General features: G+C 35.6%; 1 protein-coding gene across 4 annotated transcripts in view; it reads left to right on the forward strand.

The window, feature by feature from the left end:
- The window catches only part of Oamb (Octopamine receptor in mushroom bodies), a 115,017-nt gene that overhangs the window by 38,994 nt on the left and 50,411 nt on the right, over window positions 1–25,612 (forward strand). The gene's annotated exons all lie outside the window — the stretch shown is intronic.

Below are 25,612 nucleotides of genomic sequence, written 5' to 3' on the forward strand. Positions count from 1 at the left end.
ACACTCGAGCGGATCTGGAGCGTCTGATACGATACGATCGATCTGAAGGAGTCGCAGGGGGTGGTAACAGGGAGGTTACATATTTTTCGACGGTTTTGGCGATGGGCAAAAAAGAAACGCGATACAGATTGTTTGTAGAATCCGCAACGAGCTGTAAAAATCACAAATGGAATATGGTTTTAGTGTGCGCGGGTATATCGTGTTTTGATTCGAGCGCCGCGTACTACGAAGGTAAATCCTCGCTTCGATGGACTTCGGATTTGTCGAATACCATTGGATATTGCCATAGTTTCTGTTCCTTTTTGAAATGCCAATTAATTATTCAAACCGCATATGAATGTTCTCATTAAAATATTCATTATTAACTAATTAATAAGATTGCCAAAGAAAAATTATATTAATTATACATAGCATTAGAATAATTATTAAGTATTACAAGCTGCATTTAATAACATTGTGTAACAAGATGTATTTCTTCTTTACTGGCATATCTTGATTGCGAAATTTATAATCTCAGTCAAATAAGCTTTGATAAATGAACGAAATGAACAATAAACTCTCTGTCAAGGTTGACTGTCTCAAGTGGGCACGCGACGAACATTTTGTCGGAATGAATAACGCGGAAAATTGTCAAGGAAGTTTTGAGGAAGGAGATAAGGTTTGAAAAATTGTTCTTCGCGTAAACGAAAAAAATGCTCGGCGAAAAATTCATCCGGATAAGGTCACTTTGACGGTGGCAGCGAATTAAGACGCGCTGAATGAGGTCGCTTCTCTCGGCGCGCCGTTTCTCATTACGGCATTAAGTCCCTTGGAACTCTGCGAACGTGCAGACCCTTTAGTATTCGCCCCACCCTCTCACGCTCACGACGCTTCTATAGGATATAATTTTCTTTCTTTGTGAAATATTATTCCCAGATATATATATCATGACGGGGTTTTCAAGAGAGAGTTTTTCTATCGCTAAAATAACACGCGATATACCGCTTTTGAATTAGGTGTTCTTTTATTCACAACTGAAGTTAAAAACGACAAAGGGAGACTCTTCCAGTTTTTTTCACATTTTGTCAATATTGTTATTCAATCGATCGTGCTTATCGTGAGAAAATAAAACTGATCACTTTGCACACACACACATATATATAAGGTGAATATAATTATTTAATAAAATTTCGCAAATCTCATTATTAGTGCCGTGCAAAATTTATTATTCTGAATATCATGTAAATACAGCCCATTACATTATAATAGATTGTTACAAATAATTACGCAATGGAAATAATCGGTTTTAATTTTTTAAATGTCAATTAAAACCGGCCGCTTTTATCGTTTCAATTTAGCAGCTCTTGGAAGCGGAAATTTATTTATATATATTGTTTTTGTTTACTATTTTTGTTTTCAATCTTATTTTATATACAGAACGCTATTTCCAGAATTTCGCGTAACGTTTTTAGTAACGTTTTCATTCAGCGTTCGAGCAATTTTTTTTTATTTACAATCAAATTCCTTCTAAACAATCTTTTAGATTGATTTGCATTCGAGACTTGATATTTATTTATTATTCGCGAATTGATTGGTGTAATTCTACAATTTTTTTACACGAAATACCAGAATGCAATTCTTTACATTTTTCACATGTTCACATTTTCACATTTCTCTTTGAAAATACGAATATAGGATTACGAGTCGCTGTTATAAAACAAATCGTAGTTAATCAGCGAATGCGTTGCAAGAATTCACTTTGCAATACATCGATGAAACATAGAAAATACCCTGTGCGCGTGCATATTATCTTGAATTACGGTAGCTATTGCGGACTGTTTTTAATAATAACATCTCGCGAGTCTCTCCTTTTCCTTCTCCGTCGCGAGAGTGACAGGACGGAATTACGACGGCCACTGTAAAACGACGAGATATTACCATAATCGCGATCTTCCGTAAACTTGTTCGCGACGTAAATTAATTTAAAGCTAGCATGCTTTTGTACCGCGCTGCTTTGCGGTCGACATACCGAGACGAATGAGTTCTCACCCTCTGTTTTACGCTTTCATTATACGACGACACTTTACTTTGTCCTCGGCATTTTATTGTTGATTCAGTTATATCGTTACGTTATAATCCCGGAATTTGTAATCCTGTCTGAAATTATAAGAATCTTACATTCAATCTTGTCGGACCTTTTTACTAATCCTTTTTACACGCCAAGAACGTCATGTAATCAGAAACTTTATTAACACAATGACTTGACACTCGCGTCAAATGAATGTGCGTTCACCCGTGATCTGATAATAACGGCTTTCCCATAATTCCGCGTGGCTAGACACATGTCGTATTTTCAACACGAAAGATATTACTGAGCTCTAAAGCTATGATAAGGAAAAAAATATAGTCGGTTACAAATCATTATATCCGGATTGTTTTTTTGACGTTGACTCGCGGAGAAACAAAAATAGCATACTTCGCTTTTCGTAAAATCGAAACTCTATTACATATGCGGGCTGGCGACGAGCATATTTCTCTGTCACATTTAGCGTGTATCGATATACTCTAATTTATGTGACTTCGAAATCGTGTTATGTTAAAACGAATAAACAGAATAAATTACATTTCAAAAAACGGATTATTTAATCAAATAATATTCAGAAAATAAAATTAAGCTAATTTTATTTTCGCTTTACGTATTCGATCAGATATTTGATGGAACTGCAATGGTCTGTAATTGTCAAAGTAAATAATAAATAAGATCTTGTTTTTTTTAAAGGTACTGTGTTTCGATCTTTTGCTATTTATATTGCCTATTAATTGGCGTTTAAATGCATTTCCATTAGTAAAATCGATTTGTGCTCTGATGTAAGTGCTCGATTCACGTGCCCAAAAGCCTGCTCCATTATCGAAATCAACCCTTTTGTGCCCACGCTGCGCGATTAATGGACCCTTTCAGCGAGAATCGAATATCTCCTCCACTATCGCCACGCTATAAAAAGTTTGATGATAGATACAGATCAAAATGATATTATCTACGAACGGTGAAAATTTTAATTACAGTATATTTCAGGATAAAATTAAAGTTAGTTTTAAACCGAATATTTTGTCGATTTCCCGTATTGTTCATATTATTTATTTACATTCTGAGTGTATCAAACCACTATCGCTTTATTGCTATCTTTTAATTTCACACGAAACTGCATCTGGCGCAATGACAAATGTATCGACACGATAAAAGCACGATAAAAGCGGCATGTAACGTACACGAGCTTTTAACGTATGTTCTAATCTATTATCCTCCATTATTTCGCATTGCTAACGCGATGCCACGTAAGAATCGCGAAATTCGAGAGAAATATCTTCGATTGAGAGACCAAACGGACTCTTTTACTGGCCATTCGTTTGTCATGCGTCGCAAAACGTTTTCTTATCGCTTTTTCCACTTCTTCTCGATAACGCATATTTTCCAACCATCTTCTTGCTAGTTTTTCGTGGAGTGCTTACGACACGTTTTACGGTCGACCTGGGTAACATAACGCTCGTCTAATATGGTATCAAACGACGCGATTATGCCACACACGTGTATACACATGTGTATAATAAACGCAACGACTGTTGTTTGTTGACGGACTTTCACGAAATATTTATCGCCAGAGTTATTAAAATTTCATAAAAAAATATCATAAGCCATTAAAATTTTATTTATGCAAAATTGTAAATTATCGTGCAAAATGTAATAAAAAGACGGTTTATATATACGGTTTGTTTGGCAGTAAAATTAATAATTTTGAAATAACAAATACTTGCACTATTATTAACACATTTACAGAAATGATACTATCGGTGGATGTAATTATAATTAATATTCATCAGCTCGGTTTCTTCTCTTTTATCTCTTTCTTTGTTTTATCAGAGATTTCCTAATCCTAGATATTTTCGGTTATATGTCCACGAGAGAAAAGTTTCCAACATAATTTGGGTTTCCGCTGAAAATAAAGAAAAACTCCCCCACTGCGGCCGCCCGTTCCCAAGCGTCGCGCGGAAGAAAGCGATTTCCACTTTAGCGCGCGAACTTACCTTAACGCGCGTAGCACGACATGCTACCTGGCGCGCCTTCCCCGGAGATTAACCGTAATCCCTCGTTCTCCGTAAGATAAACAGATTTAGATGGAGAAGCAAGGAGAAACGTGCAAGAGTGGGACGAGTGAGAAGGACGTGGAGGGGGAGGAGGGGACGGCGCGGAGTCTGGTCTGAGACGTAACTGTAACGGGCGGTTAGTTATGTCCGGAGCGAGAACGAAGCTAATGCGCGTTCTATTTCGATTGATCTTACCTTCGTGTACTTGGTAACTTGTTAAGGGTTAGATGTATACGTGATAAGTCGAGCATCTCTCTGGGCGGAATTCCCGACTGTTTCGAGCTGTACGTCGGCCAAGGGAGGGCAGAAATATCCCGCGATATAGTTGCCCGGAATCATCGACCGCGGCTGGATGCGCATCGCGGAATTCCTAGTCGGTTCCTTCCGCTTAAAATATCCGAACGCGGTAGCATCGCCGCAGTGGCGCGTCGTTCGGTACGGTACGGCGGCTCGCCGGCTATCCGAGATCCTCCCAACACATCCGGGCGAGCTCTCATCCGAAAACATTCGTTATTGCGGGCCGAGAGCTCCGTCGAAATTTCAAACTTCTCGAGTGATATTTCTCGTTATGATAGTCCTCTCACGCGGATAATGATGCCATAAGCAGCGTGCGTTCCTAAATTTTCCAATTAACCAAGTTTACGAGCATCTCCTTCAGTCCGCTCATCGCGATTAATATATCGCGATGTAATTTTGATCTTGAAAGCTTTATGGAGAGAGACGTCGCGTTGAGGGCGTCTGAAAAGTGATAAAGTTGAGATAATTTGTGTCGTAGTTAATTGATTGAAAGAAAAGGAGTATATATTACATTGTTGTGACGAGCAACGATGTTGGAACCATATATCTTCTTCGTCGTTTTTCAAGAGTCTCTCGGTTTTTTTTCAATCGATTAAAGTAATTAAAATAATGAAAAGTAACTGAAATATATTTCTTTGTATTAAGAACCGACTACACTTTGCCAAGTTGAAGGGCTCGTAATCTGATCGATATAATTTCATATTATAGAATATTCTTGTTTAACATGGTATTTTTGGATATTTTATTTCTTGGAGTATTGCTTGAGCGGAAGTAATGGAATAATCGATGCGCTGAAAAAATATTGGTTCAATCGGGTGATATAAAGAATGGACGGAGTATCCCGCTGGGAAATAATGTGATCAAAAATGTGACCGAGAATTCTCAGAGATAGCTGATATATTCAATTAATGTGCGACGCGCAGACGAAAATTATTTCGCGACATGTATCAGATTACTGTTCATTTGCGCAACGGAACGCCACGTATTGATTAATATTTTTTTTCAATTTGTCTTAATATATTTCTGCGCGTGACTCGAATGCCGAGCAACCGGAATTAAACACGTTTTTAATATTGTTAAATGCGCGATGTCAGATTATGAGTTGAAATATTAATTTGAAGCAAAATTAATAAGCACTTTTATTCTTTAATATTCTTTTGTGGTGGGATTAATCATCAATTTTTTAATTATCAAATAATAATCAATTTAAAAAAATTATAAAACAAATAGAAAAGTATCAAATAATATTTTAGACAAAAAAATTATTTTCAGCTCTTTGAGAAGTGTAGATTTATTTGGTATTTTGGCTTTTACGTAAATTTGTTATTACATAACTGTTACATACTGTTACACAACTGCTATTACATTTAGATCTTCTTTTTCTTGTTCGATCTACATTTCCCTTCCTTATTCCGCATCGACAGTATTACGAGACCGTATTTCTCTGCTGATATAATCTGTACATGCTTTTAGCAGTAGCGATAGTTCTCTCATTGCACCCCTAACCACTATGAACTTTGCTATCTAATTCATACGACCTGAGCGATACGTAAACTCAACACGACTGTACTTCTATTGTTACCGCCACTACGTTATTTAATACGACGGTTTTGAAACTCGCATCCTCTTGTTTCTTTTAAACTACGACAACGATGGTAATGTAGGATGTGGAAATACTGTAGAGTATAAATATGATACATTTGGTTGTGTGATAATATTGTCAACGCAGTTATACAGAGTGGTCGTATGTTTTTAATGTCTGAATACATATTTACATGTGACAGCGCGTTGCAATTTAATTTAATTACAAATGTAAAACGACATTGTTTTCGTTAATACGCTAAAAAAATGAAGCGTGATATTAGATTATGGTTGGTTTATTAGATTAGTTGGTAATTGTGTGTGTGGATTTATAAAAAAGAGGTCGCGTTAAAAATGCATTAGATGCATTCATCTCCGCCATCGTTGCGAAAGAAACTTCTTTTCGATTCCTTCTATTTTTGTTAGAATTTTTTATCTGAAATAGGTTTTTTCCATAAAGAGCTACCGAAACTTAAAAGAAAAAAAATGATATTACTCGTAAAGTTTATACACAATATACATTCATCAAACTTTCCGCGATATGATAAGGAGAAAACTGAAACTGACACACTTTTGTAAACTATCTTATATACAGATCGTATATACGTATCTTTTTTTATAAATACATTATGATAAAAAACGAGATATAGATAGATATGCAAATAAATTTTATAAAGTTATTTTTAAAAAAATATAAAATTTACAGTTATTATAATTATTTTTGAAAATAGAAAGACTACATTAAATGTGATCTTTAATTAAATTTTACTCATTGACGAAATTTGTTATATTTATTATTATTTACAGAACGCTTTACATTGTGTGATAGATAATAATCTACGCGAGAAAATAGGTGGAAAATAAAAATAAATTTTTTTTTTAAATATATTTCGCATACGTGTAATTAGGGTTAAGATAATGGCCAATGCGCATAGTTTCATATATATTAACATTTAGTACGCGTATCGTAATTCTGCGCATAAAAGATCGTCATAATTTTGATTTAAAATGCATAATACTGGAAATTAATTCGCGCCCACTTTCGCGCGTATTCTCCCCGGGGAGTTCGGGGAAACTAATTTACGCAGAAAACAATTGTCTGCCACCAACACTACCGGCGCATTCACTGATACAAATCGGACGAACGCGGAAGCAGCTGCCGCCGCGTTTTATTGTGCGATGCAGCCGGCTCGAAAATATACTCAATCAATGCGATTTACGGTACGAAATTTACAGATGATGTAGCGTTGCTATTCAGCGTCGATAATTCATGAAGTCGGCGAGTGAGTTTGTTTTTGAAGTCAATTTCCAAGATGTATTAATCCGTTTAGCACAAAGCTCCACCGCGAGAATCGCGAGTATGAAATCTCACGATATTTAAAACGTCGTCTTTCCACGACGACTTCGACAATTTACGGATGAGATTCGAAAATGAGGAAACGCGAGATAGAAGTGAAACGGGAACGTGCGATTGACATCTTCGGATAAAATCGGAGAACGCGCGACACTCGAGACAAATTGGTGAGAGAAGCCAAAAGGAGGGAAGTGAGAGAGCTCGGCAGAAAGTGAAGGAGATAGCGAAAGACTAAAAGACGAAGGCGTCGGTGATGCTGGTCTAGGTAATTTCCGAGGACGAGATATAACGAAGTAAATTTCTCCTTCTGGACGGGACGTGCTAATGAGCCGGGGGTTGGGGGGGGGGGGGGGGGTTGTCGACGAAAAGAACAGTTGCTTGTCGGGCCAAAAGGATGATGACTTCAAAGGATCTCGGTAGTAGACCGAGAAAGTTTCGTATCGCTATTTTTGGCGTATTTTCTTATTAAGTACAGGAGGAAATTTTTTTACTTATTATTTTAGTGAAAGATTTACATATTTAAAACGAAGAAATAGCGGATAGATGCACCAATCAATAAATAGTTGAAGAAAATATAAGGATATTTTCGAATATTTTTAGTTTGCTTCTCTCTCTCTCTCTCTCTCTCTCTCTCTCTCTTCTCTCTTTCAATTTATCGTCTACATCTCTGTATCATCGAATGTGAGAATAAAGATGCCCGTCATTATTCAACGTCTAATTATAAATTTATATGCGGTCAGTAACGTGTTATTTCTCACGCGATTGTGTATTGCTACGCAACATAGACGTCGAATTATTTCGACGTGTTCCAGTGTTTCGAAACAATAATGTCGCGAATCAGTTAGCAGAAAAATAGACAAAGAAAACATCCCCTTCAAGAATGGGGATTGGAGCCGGATCAGATGACTAGACAAAAGACGATAGAATAAGACAAAACGTAGACTGATGATGAAGCAGCCAGAGATGCCGCAGTAGGGTGCCGATTTCAAAGGCTGACAGAAGGCAGACGTGTCTAGTTAGAAATCGAAAACGTAAACATTCCATTGTTCTCCCTTCCCGCATCTTATTCTCGCATCCGCGACTTCTCTTTAACTCTTTGCTTTAAATTCATTCTTCACGCGTCGAAGCATGAGCAAACTCATATGATCGAGTACGGAAAATACTTTCCCGCCGTTTGACGCGCGAGTATATCATGTTAGCTTTTAATTCAAGTGAAACGACGTTCAATCATTTAACAATATTTTGTGACACATCACAGGATAAAGAGTAATCTTTTGATAATAAAAACAATAATGCGATAAAATAAATTTTTAAAGTCAATTTTATGATACTATAACAAAACTTATGCAATTATAACAAAATATATGTAAATAGTAGTATATTTATTAAGAATTTAGGCAAAATAAATATTTTACTTATTTTCTTGTATTAAATATTAAATATTTAAATAAAAATATTAAATGTTAACTCTTTAAATAATCTATATTTTTTAAATATTATACGTATTTTTTTATCTAAATATTACATGTATTTATAAAAATTTCTCAGGTAGTCTGTCTGCAAAATTACAGCTATCGTTTCTCATCTAGTCATCGCATTCCTCTGTTACATTGAATGGTTACATTCGTCTCTCATATACAGTTAACGAACTTACCAACAAAGTACTAATCACATCTGGTCTATATTGCTACAGAACCTAAGTTCAACGTGACAGGATTATTCAATAAGCAGCGTGCAATTCATATCTAACGCAGGGAATGTGATAACGGGCAAATCTAATTGCTGCACTGTATCGTGACGGTGGGCTTCAGATGTTTGATTGAACTGTCAATTTCAGTTACGTAATTATGATTTTCCGTAAATCTTATCTCATCTAGATTTTTATCGATAGATTCACTAGTATTAAAGTCCAATCTTGCGTACATTCATACCTGTATCATGTATATATTAAAAAATAAGTAGATTTTATATTTTATATGTATTTATTCGCATAATTTTATATACATATGTACGTAATTGGAATCTTGACACATTTTACATTTTTCCGCCTTTTCTCATTTTCCACTCTTTTAATATAAATTTCACGATGCTTGCTTCAATATTTTTCTCCGTAATTTTACAAGAAGTTGACATTTTCTTTGTACTATAATACACTGTTTTGCGCGATGAAAAGAGGTACCAGGAATGAATCCATGATAATGGAGCTGGGGGTAGATTGTCGGAAGCTCAGAGAGTGTCTTGGGATTGTCTTTCTCGAGCTATCTACTTCAAAGAGCGCGAAAGGGGAATAGAAACGATGGAACGGAGAACGTAGACTGTAAAGACACTTTTAAGGAATCGGAAAATTCGATGTGAGATGTCACGCGAAAAAGTCAGTTGGTGTATTCAATATGTCAACTCAATTGCTCTTTGCAGAATTTTCTATGAGATATATCTAATTGAATGTGTATAAGGTGTTACTCTTTGTTGCGGTATTCTTCAACATAAAATGTATCTACCTTTATACATATATATATATAAAATTATTATATATATTGTATATTGAAGTTATTAAATTTTTGATTATTTTTTTATTAAAATAATATCACTAGATTTTACTATTATATTTTTATGTTATATTATTGATCTCATTTCTATTTTATCAGAAAATTTGATATATTATGATAAATGATAACAGTACGAAAAATCAAGGAGTATTGAAGCGTAACATTGAGAAACACAGTTCATTGATTACCGGAGTTGAAGAAAATCGCGGTGCGTAAATGCCAGAGAAGACATAGAACGGATAATTAAATGATAAAAAAATGCATCGAATCTCTGCGGCTATAAAGATTGTGATCGCTCAGTGCAATAAATCGCGATTCGATAGTTTTAGTTTGGCTTCGTTTCTCTTGACGATTTATGGCTTCGCTTTGCTCTGCGCGGCAGATAACACAATGAAGGACACAGCGTGTACTTTAGCACAAAATTAATTGCGATTGCTGAAATTAATTGAGATTTACTAACGATCCGTGGTATCTCGTGTGATTCACGAACCTAGAGGAGACATTAGACGAATGGAGTGTCGTTGAGAGTGACGATGAATCTCCTGAGACTGAAGACAAAGATCGACGACAATTTGAAACCGCGTTAATATCATTGAACAATTTAATAGTTTTGTTAAACACTATTTTTGTCATTTGTTCAGCTTTTATCAAACAAAATTTAAATTTGCAAAAATACTTATAAAACTTATATAAAATTAAAAATTTTCAGAAATATATTCAAAATCTAACACGAAAGAAAGAAAGATGTAAAAAATATTTATAATTAATTATTAATTGTTGAGTTTACGATCATATTTTTGAGAAAAGTATAATTATATTTCTTTGCTTAATTATAAAATACACATAGATTTGATAATTATTCTCATTTGTTTCATGATGGTGCATCTGTCCTATAATATTAGAATTTATTGTAACATCGAATTTGATCGCAAATAACTTAATTTTGCAATTGTAAATTCAACGCCCGATTCGGGGTTAAACGAAGAAAGAAGAAATAACATTGTGATTCTCCCGCGTAACAAATATCGTCGAGTAGACAGGACAATTCGTCACGTTCCACACTTGACGTCAAAAGAATATGGGTCATAGCGCAATATAAGTTCAACGAGATCCTTCGAAAGGCATTACATCATCGTGAGCTTCGTCATACGAGAAGATTTTAAGGCACCAGCTGCTGAGCTCGTGGCGTCTTAGGGGTTAAAGAAAGGCGAGGAAGAGAGAGGATTACAAGTTACGTTCTACAGAAAAGATTCGCGCCGAGATTTCCTCAAACCGATTCTCTTCACGTTTCTCCGTTAGATTTTTCGCTGAATTTTCGTGGAATTATAAGTTCTACGCGACGTATTAAATGTCAAATGTGTCGTGTGTATATTTATGTAATTTTTCATTTATTCATATTTCTATGGAATGTTTGAAAAATCGAAGTTGCAAACCAGCTGCCGACATATGTACTTATATTAGAATATACCACGCTCATCTGTGCATTCCGTATGAGGTGAAAATTTCTGTCGAAAGAAACAGCTCTCCATTCATATAGCGAGGGCTGAAAAAAGTAACAAACAACTTTACAGCGAGATGTAAAAGGATGTTATATAATATCAGATATACGACGCGCATTTCTTGGTTCAAGAAAAATAACAATTTAGGCAAAAGTTACGACTGGGAAGGAAAAGAAAATGAAATAGCGAATAAAGCGGAATCACGTGTTTTCGCGTTTCTGAGCGATGAAATGGATCCTCGATGTATAGAGCCGAGGGTTTGGGTGTGCGTGCCTCTGCTCGGTTACCGCGTAACATTTCAGTCGGCTACAACGCGCGTTGTTTGTGCGAAAACCACGTGGAATTAGTCGACTCGAGTTCCGGCTCTGCCACTGGCAAATGGCATTTGTAAACTGCGGAAACGCAACATAGTGGCATTACCTTGTACCGTTGCGTGTTACGTGTGTTCCAGATATATAAGCAACTCGGCTTAAGCCATACGGTGCTAATTAATGACGCAAACGCAATCTCGGCATTTAGCAGCGATTAATAATCCTTTCATCACGTTAATGTGTCGTTAGAGTTTTTTCAATACTGCTGGAAACTTCGTTTCGGATTGGTTGACTAAATTCTATATTAAGCGATCCTAAACTGATGAAACACTAAAAACGTTTCAATATTTGAATAACAAGAGTAGGTAACAAGAGCGATAAATTCAATTCTTGGACATATAAATAACAGGAACAAAAAGTAGGTCACAAATCGAATTGTAATGAACCAGCTACCTTACATTATAACTATTAGAGATAGACAATTATGCTAAAAATAAGCGGGCATTATATTCAAATTATATTCATATTGTTTCGTGTAATATTATCCTACACATGGAATTTAACAACGGATATTATTAGATACAACGTGCTTCCATACGAAATCGAGTTTTACGAGGCAATAATACACGATCCAATTTTATATACGAATACATCGTAAAATTGCGCACGTATTTCGTACGTAAATATAGCAATCATTATCAAACTTTATTCTACGTAAAAGTTAGAAATCACCCTGTATACGTGAATATCGTAATTGCGTATTGACGCAGTGCGGCTATTAAAATACCCTCGTCTTTCGCGAATTTTTCTCGTTTATGATGCTGTATCAGCAAGTTTCAGCTTCCTGGATTAATTATCTTGCCGGTGAGATCGAGGCAGGAAATTTATCGGTCTCCCGAATTACTCTTTAATCTATCTTCGTCCACGTTGTATCATTAGACCTAATAAGTATTCAATTTTAATGAGCTCTACGCCCCCGCGTACTATATTCAAAGCACTTAATTGTGTAATATAACACGCAATAGTTTCTCATGCCGAATATTCTTAGCTTTCCATATTAACCATATTAATTTGACGCAATAAAATTTGACGAAAATATTATTTTTCTATGATTTTTACTGAAAATCATATATGATACAATTTAAATACGTTAGTGAGTGTATATTATTTTGCTACCAATCTGAAATCTAGTGTAACTTTTCTTACTTATTTAATTTATCTGAAATATTAATTTTGGCTTTCTTAAAATATTATTAAAAATATATAATAACTATTTTCTATCACATTATAACGATTGTATTAGTGTATAATATGAAGCACGCGGTTAATGATCTAACTGTCATCATAAGAACCCGGTTCACGGTTCCATCAACTCTGCGTATTCAGCCGAGTGATATTTGTGGATTAATTCTCGCCAGCTATTGAGCTGACGCGTTTGAGTTTGCGTAGGCTGTCGCTAACATTTCATCTGGGAATGTTCTCACGTCTATTAGTTGGGAATATTCAAAGCTTTTTTGAGGATTATATAGCTTCAGATTGAGCTTTATTTCGTATTGGCATTTTGATAAATGGCGACTCGTATCTCACGGCATGAGAATCGAAAGATCATCTCTAATGTATCGAATATCGATCACATTTAACAAGAGAGGTGCTAAAAAGATTATTATCGAGTCTTTGAAATTTGTTTTGCTACTTATTTATTTTTATATCTAATATTATCTATGTTTAACATCAATTGTAATTAATAGCTATTTTTAAATAATTTTATTGAAAAATAAAATTGCGATTATTTATTATGTCTGTTTTGTATAAAAAAATATGCGTAGTTGCTTCGAAAAATTTTTACGATTTATAATGAAACGACTTTTCTGCGATTCTGCGGTCTGAATCTGCAACGTCATGAGGCAGATAAGAGTACTTACCGCGTTGCTCAGAAGCAGTCAAGAACATCGAAGGCTATTTTATAACTAATTAGCGTCCTTCTTTAAGAAATTGCATACTACAGGATTTGTAGTCTATCCTTCGCCTAAGAGCCGAAATATTCAAGAAAGTGCTGAATAAAAAAAATTAAAAGAAAGAAAAATAAATATCCACTACAAATAATCAACGAAGATTAATTAAAGACCTTTTTAGCAAAAGTAGTTTTATTTATCAACTTGATAAATAAAGCGTGTCTCATAACTTCCAGTTTTAATTTCAAGGCAGCGTGATCGTTGCTTTTAAAAATTTAATCTCAAATAAAGTTTATTCAAAGTTAACCGGACAAGATTTTATTATTTGATTTTAATTGCATCTTAGAAACTTGGTTTTTCTCCTCTGCTATTATGCACGTAAAATAGAGGTTATTGTTGCTTTGATATTTTAGAGAGAAATTATAATTGGCTGCACATTTCATTAAAATCAAGAGTTTCAAGATGTTCTACATTGAAAAAGATTTTATTTTATAATAATGCCGAAGAGCAGTTTTACATCAATACGAAATCAACTTCCGCTTTAATTTAATTGACTTTCGAAACTTCGAAATTGCGTAGCGATGCATTAAGAGAGACAGCAAGATGAGACAGCCGTGTACTTTCTAAGATGATCAAAAAGTAAATTAATTTTTTTATAAAGGAAAACTATAGGGATATTGGAAAAGACTGAGAGGCAGTGGATTTTTTTAAAGCTTCAATTTTTTTACTGATCTTTTTTTAATCCGTTTCTGTTTCTTGTAAATGAGAGAACACCGCTGATTGCACCTGCTCGCTCGCTTTGTAGAAGATTACCGACACCGTTGTACCGAAGGTGCTATTTTAGGTGGAAGCTTTCAGGATAAGTCTCTCGGCAATGCAAATCAACGTCGCGTCCGACGGTGAAAATCGGTATTAAGAAATCGGTTCTAAGTCCAGTTGATCTCGACGCTGAATTGCAAATTTTCTTTATTCGTAGAAAAATTTTTGTTAATCGTAGTTTTATACGTTTCGTATTCTAATATATTAAAATTTATACAAACAACATGATAATCCTAAAAGAGAAATTTATTGAAAAAGAATAGTGAACTAATATTTCATTCTGAAAGACTCGCGTGAAGGGAATAATTTTTTCAATGTAAAATAATTTTAAAGGAAATATAAACATTATTGCTACATTACAGATATCTTGAAATAAGAAAAAAAAATCACTTCATAATAATGATGAAGAGTCGCTTTTTATAGTATAACGTGATATAAAATATCCTATTACATATTTACTTTTATAAGAATATCATATTATTTCTTCGACAAGCGCACCATTTAAATACCGTCAACTTGTCGACTTCCTTTCTACGATCTTGAGTACATTTTCTACGAGTGATCGATTGCTTCTCCGGTCTCAAGCGCATTTTGCGCTAAAGGAAGACCTTCCCTTCGGTGAGGTAAGACGTATGTATTCGTCGCGGAGTGTCGCATTAGTCGAGGTGAAAAACGTAAGTCGAAGAAAATGAAGGATCGATCGTGGAAGGGTATTCCGGAGGGCGTAAACCCCAGGAATTTCTTGTACGCGTATCTGCAATCCGGAATGCACTGAGAGATGCCTGTCCCTTTGCGCCGTACCATTCCCCGCACTCTTCCTCACACTCAATATGTACATATATGTATGCGCGTGTAAACGCGTTCTCTCAGGAGAACTCGTATGGATATATCTCGTTTCCAGCAAATCGAGATTGCACTATAAAAACATGCGTGGAATGCGTTATGACCGGGTTACCATCGTCGCACGCGAGAAAGCGTTTTATCTCAAATCGAATGTTTTTCCCCTTATTACGGAACTTTACGCAAAACACCCTGACTCGAAGGGGTAAGAAGTTTAAAGGGGAAGACACTTTAATAATGAGAAATTTATCGGCGAAATTCGATAACGAAATTTATGGCAGATACCTCGGAAATCGGTATCGCAAATTTCGATCACGCAAGCCCTCGCCGCTGTGGCAATCTTTGGTCGACAGGTGATCGGGATACAAATTCGCGGCGGAAGTTTTATGGATTTGTGCCAAAAACGTAAGGAATATTACGATCGATCGCTCTGCAGTAGCTATAAATAATCATAGGTAGGCGAATACGACCATAAATAAAATTAGTTACTTAATAATTCGAAAAGTATCAATATTATCATAAGACATCACTTGCCTATATTCGTCTCAGAAAAGTGCTTTTATTAGTCTTTTCCCCTTCCTTAAAATTGATCGGTGCCGCTTTCCGTTTGACACATCTCACTAGCTAGCTAGCTTTAAGATAGAGTGAGAGATGGAATTGCTGCGATAAGCTCTAGTAAGCCGATCATCCGAACGTTAGCGCGCATCGGAGAGTCAGAAAAACATATATCATTTTATAAGTCTCCGAGACATGTTATACAAGCGAAATAAAAGTATAAAGTCTGAAAGGCTGTTTTATTTGTGCGATAAATTTTGAAGTTTGTTGAGACTCGAAGGAGAAATACTTCCCTTTTTCAAAAGTCAGTTTTCTAACTATTGTAGTTTATTTTTGTAATATCTAAATTAGATAACAAGTTAACGCGATATTTTTGCGCAATTTTTTTTAAATATATACTTCAAAGATAAGTAGTTGAAAATAACAGTAAAAAAGTTTACTTGTTAGAATTAATTGTTGAAAGTGTGCGGTAAAACGGACAATAACGTCATAGATGGAAAATCAGATCGCGCTTTCATGTGCTCCTCTATTATCTTCATTTCCGCGCAATCTCGTTATTTGCACCCTCGTGCGCGCATAATGCGAGGAAAAGTTGCGTTAAAATTTTCACAAACATATTTACCGCTCATCAACAATGTCAGCTTTGTGTCATTAGTTCCGACACCTCGTGTATAGCGGGCGGATGAGCGGTATTTAATTTTGCAAGAACGCGAAGAGCAAAAAATATGGAAAAATGGACGAACACGCTGAAAACACATCCATGGACCGAAACGATGCTTGTGAAACTTGTTGAGAATAAGCAGGCACAATGATTGAAACGTATCAAATGACGAAGGCAATTGAATGTTGCTTTGAATGTAATTAATTGCCGCAAACGCGAACGATAAACGCGATAAACGCGATCGCGATCGGTCCTGATACGAGGAGATCCTCGCTAATAAATCGAGGATTAACATTTATGCGCGTTTGAGCTCGCTTGCGTATTGGCGCTCTCGATGATTTGGTCGAAAACGATGAATAAATCGCGTGAGCGATAACTCGCGAATCGCGTTATACGCAGATTGCGTGCCCGGCTCGCCGAGTAAATTGACGAGGTTAGATAAATACGCCGCTTTCATGTTCGGTTACTGTTAGTGACACATAAACACGTACTCTCTTTCGACGATACCGCGTATTCTGAACTGATCCTTTTGCACCACGTGTTTATATTATTCATCGTGACGTTTTGAAATAACATTGGATCTCGATTGTGTCTGAACTCGGGATTAGAATACCACTGTCGGAATGTTTGGATAAAATTTCCGTTTCGATGATTCGACAATTGCGCAATGTGTATTGTTTCGCGTATAAGAGTCAAATGTTATACAGGCATCATCTAATTGTACCGTGTGATAAACAATTCAAGTTAGTTGCTCGACTACAGACAACTCGCTCTGCTCTCTCTAGCATCACGCTTTTTCCTCTCATCAATAATTATACACGAAATTATTCACATGTTATTTTGCCTTGTGCAATTAACGTCGCATTTTTTCCAAAATTTAATTACGCAAATTTTTTACTCTACACTGTAGTGCACAGCACTGTTCGATGGATTTCGAAATTGATTGAATCATCATACACGTGCAATAAGCAAAATTGGTAACCAATATGCTAACAGCATTTTGCTAACCCCGACTTGATCAGTACATTGTAACAGATTGGTATCGGCTGCGTTTATATTAAGCTCGAATTCTGCCGGCAAAGCCCACGGGTATAACATAATGGCGAAACCGAATAGATTTGTCAAACGCAATATCGTGATTGATAGACAGAATACGACAGATATCAATTCTATCGCTTTTCCACACGAAGCTTTGTAGCGGACATTTCGTAGAGTTCGCTCTCGAACAATTCAATTTGACTAAATATTCTGTCATGCTGTTGAATAAAAATTCAATTTCCGCATGCGTAATCACGCGTTCTCACGCAGCTTCCGTTATCGGTCATGCGATTGATGTCGCATAATCGAGATAATCCCAGTATTCACTGCGGTCTCTTGCGATCATCCGGAACGACGCATCTCGCAACATCCTAACAGCGTTATGAATTATATTCGAGCATTATATATGCGCCGACAGGGATGACAAACGGTTCGTTATCGTCTCTGATATGATATCGGCGTGGCGGCGACCAAATGGAACAAAAAAATCGCCGGTGGCCCCCTCGCCAGGTCACCGATATCTGGCTCGGATTTGTTCGAATAAGTACGTGAGACGAATATTCCTCGCGTGAAACTGACGCGCGCGCGTAATGATTTTCCAAATGTCTATCCGCGATCGCGAGATTAATCGGTTCGCGACATAGATTTGCAAGATAGAACGACTTGCGAATAACGAAATCTGTTTTAGCTCGGGAATAACCGCGTGATTTTTCGTAGCGCGAACTTGTAGCCTGAACTGCACTTTACAACTCATTCATAACTCATTATTGCTCGGCAATCGAATATTGTACATGACAGGTGATATTATGTGCTGTCAATAACAGGACACTACATGCATAATATTATGTTCGAATTAATGAGTAGCAAAGGTTATGGACAATTCCGATGAAGTTGAATGAAAACTGCGTTTGTATTAAACTAAACTTTTAACAATGACATATTATCAAGATGAATGAATATGGGAGGTTTGCGGCAAAAACAATTTAAGTTATAACCATCGATATTTCTATATTAATCCAAAATTGTGTATGTGCGATTTTGCACAAAAATATCGACTCATCAATAATTTCCTGCAAATCAAATTTTAAATCAAGTAAATAATAAAATTGTGTTTTTTAATTAATTTTGGATAACTTTTGTTACAATAGAATTGTAATTTAAAGTGTAACAATAAAGATATTGAAGTTTGAAAATTATAAAATGGCATAAATAATGATCTTTTTTAATGTTTTTAATAAACAAAAATCGGATTTAAATTTATTAAAGTTCTATTCAAATTACATTCATTGTCTAACGTGATAATTAAATCGTGATATTTAATTGGCTAACTTGTCTATATCGCAAAAATTTGATAGAAGAAGCGTATACACAACATAGTCAGAATAACTGTATAATAGCTTCAAGTGCCATGAAATTCCGCGACCAAACGCCGTAATTTGTTTGAAACAACCTGATCGACCAAGGGAATTCTCTGACTGTTTGCCATGTAAGCGCCACGTCCGGTTTGGACAGGACGAACCTCGTCATTAGGCTAATTATTAATGCCATGAGGGACAAGTTCGCACAGTTGCACGTAAACGTAAGTAACGTTAGCGACGCGTTAATTCGGTCAACATTACGGTGCTGTGTGGCGAGAATTTGCATAAGGCAAGCTAGAGTTTTCGAGCAAGATGATCGCGCCGGGATGCTTACTGGCTTTAACTGGATGCCTCAGCAGAACACAAACGTGTTTTTATTCCACAATTTATTATATAAATCTCCTTGAAAATAAATAGAGATACATAAAGATCTTTGATATTTTACACATGTAACGTCATTTCGGATTTTGATTGCGCGTATTGCAACAATTGAGTTGAAATCGTATAATTGTACTAACAAAATCGTCGAATATCGCAGTATACTAAATCGCAACTCTTAACATTATTTGCATTTTATTTCGTTCAGTTTGTTTTCCATTAATAGTAAATAGATTTCCTGGAATATAATTCTTTGATTACGTCCGATATTTATATTGCTGAAACATATCAGTATTTTAACTTCAAAAACGATAATTTCCTCCTACATTGCGTGAATAGCGGAGGATATACAGATATCCTCTCAATTGAGTTATACGTTTGCGTATATTTTAATAGCACTGGTTTTGATATTTTTCAACGATACGAAACATGTGTGTTACGTATAATATTGGAGAAATATACTTTGCCATATTTTTTAATCTTGCACAATTTATACGTATCGTACATTCGTTTGCATAAAAGCGCACCGAGCACCATCCCGTGGCGCACGTATGTGATTTTGCTCAATAGCGGGCATTATGCATAATTTATAAAGAGAATTTATTTCAAATGGGAGCGCTATGTATGTTTAAATAACTTCTTAAAGTATTAACGAAGCAGGATCCACGTGGCGAGTAATCGATTCGCACATGTGTGTGTGTCGGTGGCATTTCATCTCAGCTTTAATATTATATCTCATACATGTGCACAAATCAAGAAATAAGTGATTGCTAATACACTGAGATATTCTCATACGGATGCGTATACAGAATGATAGATTCCGGTAAAAGAAATACAAATGATTCGCGAATGCTGGAACTAATTTTGGAATTAAATATTATTGTCTGCAAATCTTGTTTGTTCAATGTTCATCGTGGTTTGATCTTAACTCCTGGATAATGAACGAATAAATAGTTATATTTTCTTTGGGATCATTCTGTATAGTCACGTTGATCGCGCGAAAACGGCACGTGGGATAAGTTAGTCGCTTAATCGGGATTAGAGCATTTGCGTGGCTTCGTCACCCTCGATAGACGAACAACACCGTCGTCTTTAGGAAGCCAGCGACAAACTTTGATTCGTCGCCATCTTCTCGAGAGAGTCGGCGATTATCCCGGGATGCTTACATTATGAAACTGGATCGATGTTCCGATATATCTTGATTCACGACGCGAAGTGAGTCGATTGTTTCCTGGGCGGAATATCGCGCTGCATTTTGTTTCAAAGGGTGATTAGAATGGATACAGATAGAGGGATCTGCGACTAACTTGTAATAGAATTTCCTGATGTTCAGTAATACATTAATGTAATTGTGAGATTTTATTTCTCTATGGTAAATTTAATTAGTAATTTAATCTTAACACAGTTTCGTGAACTGCTGTAAAGGTGTTCTTTGCGTTTTATATTTCTGAGATTATAAGTAATTCAATATAATATAGTTTGATAAAATTATCGGACTGTTTGATTTAAAAGTCTGACACTCTATATGTATTACATCTCCGTTTCCTCTTTTTAACTTACATTTCTTATCGCGTTATACGTGTTATATCTAAATGTTGGAATTTTTTTTACATTACCATAATAAAATCTTAGAGCAGAGGAGTTTGAAGTAGGTTGTTGCAATTTGAAAGTTTAGTCACGTTGCTTTCATGCTTTTCCTACTTTTATATAGGTTCTGCTCCTCTTATCACATAGCTGCTTCAGAATATATAATTCTCTCACATTGTGGTAATCTCACAAGCCTATCTAATGATAGCATCCGTTCGACGCTAACCGGTCAAAACTCTTATAACGCCGTTAACAACGTATTGTATCTTGGTTACGGGACGCTTTACAAAGTCCGTGAAGCGTTACGACGACGAAGATAACTTTTCCGAAGTACCTCAGCCGTCCTCTTAAGCGAACGACAGCTCTTCTGGAAGAACGTTCTCTCGACGACCGGCAAATCTCGTTTCTTAATAGTGAATCACAACTTTCCAACGAGCGTGTAAGGTAATTGTCGAGCTTATTTCTGTAACCTATCAAGTCGTGAACTTTGAGAAAGGAAAACCGAGATTACAGGAGCCGGCTTATTAAGAAGTCTCTACGTCCACGTGAGTGGAACGTCTATTTGCAAAATGGATTAAGGTCTATGCTTAAGATTCTTGCCTCTCGAAACTTTTATCGTGTGCGTTTTCCAATGAATAAAAAGTTGAAACAATTAATTCACGATTGCGTCCTGCCATCAATTTGTTATAACAATTTATTGTATCTTGAAAAACAATGCTTTAAAAATTTTAATTTGATATTCTCTTGGATATAATTTATTTTACGATTTCTGTGCAGTTTGAATTTAAATTTAATTATTGCGTCAATTAATTCATTAAAATAAATAATAATGTAATGATAAATAAATAATGTTGGTTGTGCAATGCATTATTTATATAATTTTGGCAATATTTTATACGAAATGTTATAATTGAGAAAACATAACGAACATTTTGATAAATAATGAAAAATAATCAATTATAAGAGAGTTCGACAATGATATCTAATAATAATATAACAAATTATTAATATTTTATTCAGAGAAAGTATTGGGCATCTTAATAGCTTGAAACACACAAAGTGTATTTGAGGATTATAAGTTTTACTAGTGACAAAGTTAACTTCAAAATCAAGGTCAGCAGGTTAGTACGTGCACGTGTCACGAAAGGTATCGGAGTTCTCGAGAGGGATTACGAATGTATTAAAGTGGCATTCGGAGCTTTCTTCGGATCTCGGAACTTCTACATTACGTATTTCATAAGAGATGAGTTAAGATATTAGGACTCGGTTCAGATTGTTGCCGATAATAATCCTAACTATACCTAATTTTTATTCAATCAAGTAAAATTACTACAAATTATCATTTTCTTTTAATGTCTTCCAAGATCTTTGGAATCTTTTACTGATATTATCTACTAAATTATGAGATACGATACAATTATGAGCTAATATGCAATTATTATAAAATATTTAATTTTACGAAGTAAGTAAAAAGACTAATATATTTCTTACAACGTTCAATGTTTTCCATCATATGTATCGTTATCTTAATACTTTTTAAGATTGCATTTTTTGTTTTTCTCACATTTTATCACTGACATGTGTAATTCCATGTTTGTCCCTTTGAATTATTGATCACGTGTTTTCCGAGAGATAGTTAACAGCGTAGAGAATGCAGACTCGAAGACCGCAACTCCCACGCCGTTAACGTCATCGCGCCACGTTTTAACGATTTACAGGGTACGGCTTAAAAAATTTATTACCACGAACTTTCAGTCCGCGGCTTATACATTGCGTCGCGTCGAGAAAGTTTCGTCAGAAAGTCGATATTATCGCGTGACGCGACGATTGCACGCGACATTACTGGCATTAATCTATAAGCGAATAATCGACGTGACTCAATTTACGTGACAATACAATTGTAATTAGCGGAAAAACGTCACGATAACATGGAATTTATGCTACCCGCTGTCCCTATTAATCGTTTTACATAACGATTTTCACGCCTTTCGTCGAAGCGTTCACCGTTCTCTACGCTACACGCGATATTTGCGATCGTTCTTTTGCATGCATACTTTGCAAACGTGAAGATCGTGCAAATCTATGCTTTTACGCATTTCCAAGCGGACTAAAGAGTGAGGCGTGTCTTGAATATCGATAAAATAACGAAATATTTCATACGAAAACTCTGTTTAAGATTACTGAAGCCGTCTAAAGATTTTTTTTAGATTTTATTATGTCGGAGAAATTCCAATTGACAATTGCAAATTTGATTTCTTGTAAACTATGTCAAAAATATTTTTCTATTATCTGATATACAAAGTTCCAGAGAGATCTTTTACCAAATTTAATTTACAATTCTTCAAATAATATTAAATTTTGTAGAATTTAATAAATATTAGCACAAAATTATTATTTAATTACAATAATTGAGTTTTTCTAAACTGAGTTTTTTTAGATTATATAAGTTATATGATTTTTAATCAATTTTATAAAGCTTTATGGCTGCGATAGGATATTGGATGCTATTATTTATTGTTTGTTGACTAACTATTGCTTAACAATGCATTAACATACGCAGAAACCGTTTGAACATTTTGCTATATAAATTACTCCTTTGATTACTGATCCGCGCGTGCTTGCGTCACAGTATGCGTTTCTGTGCTATCTAGCAACACTTAATTAAGACATTTGCATCAAATTCTATATCGTCGCAATATTCACGCTACTAAAGTGTCGCATGTAAAATTAATTTTCATTAATTGTTTTTACGTCTCTTGCGACAATCATCAAATATATGCAAATAACATTATAACGAACATTCGAAATTAACATTTATAATTAGCTTGCACGTCTAAGCGAAGCAATGCGTGTGATACAATTTGTTTCATGTCCTCCGTGTCTGTACAGTCGAGTATTATTTCAACGTCTTCGGCACGCTCGTCGTTATGAATGAACGCGTATCGCACTGACCTAGCTAACTATGAAGTAACTCGGCAATTTAGTTACGCAGTTCGCTTATTGTTAGTAGCATAATGTAGTCTCTAGATAGAAACTCACAGGTAACTCAGGATTTGAAACATTCTCCCTATAGTAGTTAGGTACATGATGAGAAATGCAGATTTATCATACATACGCACAGATGCATTGTACATATATGTGTGTATATTGAAATGATAAATTTGTGTTATCATTCTCTACTTTGCTGCGTTACTCTTTTATATTCTTTTTTATACGCATATACTAGCACTCGCATCATACTGAATAAATCACTAAATCATGTTTGCGGAAGAACTGGTCTCGACACGCCGCGTTAACCCCGTTCATTATTAGTGAACTCGGTGCTGAATAGCAGTCGGTGTCGGTGACATACTGTTGACGAACGACAGATTTATCGGCCTGCTCACGAATCATTTGACGGAACGACGAGACTGTGGGCGCGCATCGGTTTCGAAAACTCGTTCAAATCCGCATGTGATCATCGCGCTGCGATTATTATATTGTCCACCTGGGCGCACAATTTTTGCAAATGGTAAATGGCGCTTTCACCGAGGAAACTTTATTAATACACGCTCGGTATTGCCATTCGATAATATAGACGATTAATATTCATCGACCGATCTCGGGCTCTTGGACCGCATACCTCTAACGCGCAATTAGCGGGTGCGATGGAGCTAGAATTGTGATTTTTTGCTCACGTGGAAAAATTATAATAACGCATTTTTAAAAGAGAAAAAGTTGCACAACGCTGAAGAATGAGTTAAATAAACTAATCTATGCGTTTTTTATTTAGCGCGAATGTAACAATATTATTTAATTTTGCACGATTCCGCGTTTGCTATTTGCGATGAAACTGACCGAACCGATAACGAACGGCTCGAACTCGCTGATCGAAATACCGCATAAGTGATTATGAGTTTTTGCCCGCTGGCATAATGTAATAGAGCTGATTATCATCGAGCGCTGAATCACATGCGACGATGAAACGTATACTATCAGTTGTTGAATTAACGTGTAAATGGCAGAAAATTATACAGATCGTATATGATAATTGCATATTATTGAGCGGTTTATATTTTTTAAACACAAATGTTTGGAGGCAATAAATGCTTATTATATCATGCAAAGCACATATGATTAATGTTTATACGATAAACGCGTTAAAAATGTTAATAATCAATATCAGCATACGCAGCATACTCTTTGCGCGTTGTGATATAAGAAATCGATTCTTCTATGGTGATAATGAGGAATAAATATTGTTTGAATCGGCATTACGAAAATGCTAATTGTTACGAATGAGTAATGATAATGATATATGCTGAAACAATATTAATTTTTCCATGAATATTAATTTTATCACTCTTATATCTGGAACAGTGAGCTGTTAACGCTTCGGATAGCGCTTCTTCAGCGGTAACGAATTTCGTATACGTGCAATAAATTACATATGCGGCGGCAGCAGTAAATTTCAGGCGAGCGTAACAAGAAAACTTGTTACAATTCAAGCAAATAGCTTTAGATCAACTTGCGCTCATTGCAATGCCATCTGCGGAGCAATCGCTTTACTTTATCCGAGCACGGTGGCTAGAAATAGTTAGAAAGCATTCCTCGACAGAATCGCCGTATTACGACTATAATTACAAGTCTCGTGCGCAATTATTGGCAAAGCGATATTTCATTTGCTATCAAAAAAATATTCGTCGGATGGCGTGTCGTAATTTTTATATGTCGTAAT

The sequence above is a fragment of the Linepithema humile genome, chromosome 4, assembly GCF_040581485.1.
Source record: "Linepithema humile isolate Giens D197 chromosome 4, Lhum_UNIL_v1.0, whole genome shotgun sequence".
Taxonomy (NCBI): domain Eukaryota; kingdom Metazoa; phylum Arthropoda; class Insecta; order Hymenoptera; family Formicidae; genus Linepithema; species Linepithema humile.